At 51.0% G+C, this 208-nt stretch overlaps 1 long non-coding RNA gene across 1 annotated transcript in view; it reads right to left on the bottom strand.

Moving 5' to 3' along the window:
- The window catches only part of LOC104957897 (uncharacterized), a 2476-nt gene extending 2268 nt beyond the window's left edge, over nt 1-208 (bottom strand). Inside the window, exon 1 of the long non-coding RNA XR_799706.1 lies at nt 159-208. This is a non-coding gene — a long non-coding RNA (uncharacterized lncRNA). The remainder of the gene's footprint in view (nt 1-158) is intronic.

Below are 208 nucleotides of genomic sequence, written 5' to 3'. Positions count from 1 at the left end.
ACCTTCATTCAGATATAGCCAAAATCCTACGGAGAGATCCCATTGGCTCTGAGACCAGGGAACAGGAAGTGGTGAAATGCTGACTCACTTCCTGGTTTTAGGACTCGTCCCTGCACCACTCTATCAGCTACGGTACATGTAACTTTAAGGACTCGTACCTGGAGGTCTCCTCGTTCTCGTAGCCCATGATGAGGTACTCCTCCCCGGG

The sequence above is a fragment of the Notothenia coriiceps genome, unplaced genomic scaffold (genome assembly GCF_000735185.1).
Source record: "Notothenia coriiceps isolate Sejong01 unplaced genomic scaffold, NC01 NC01_scaffold00027968, whole genome shotgun sequence".
NCBI lineage: Eukaryota > Metazoa > Chordata > Actinopteri > Perciformes > Nototheniidae > Notothenia > Notothenia coriiceps.
Note: the sequence above shows the minus strand (reverse complement) of the source record. Positions and strands in the feature narration are given on the sequence as shown.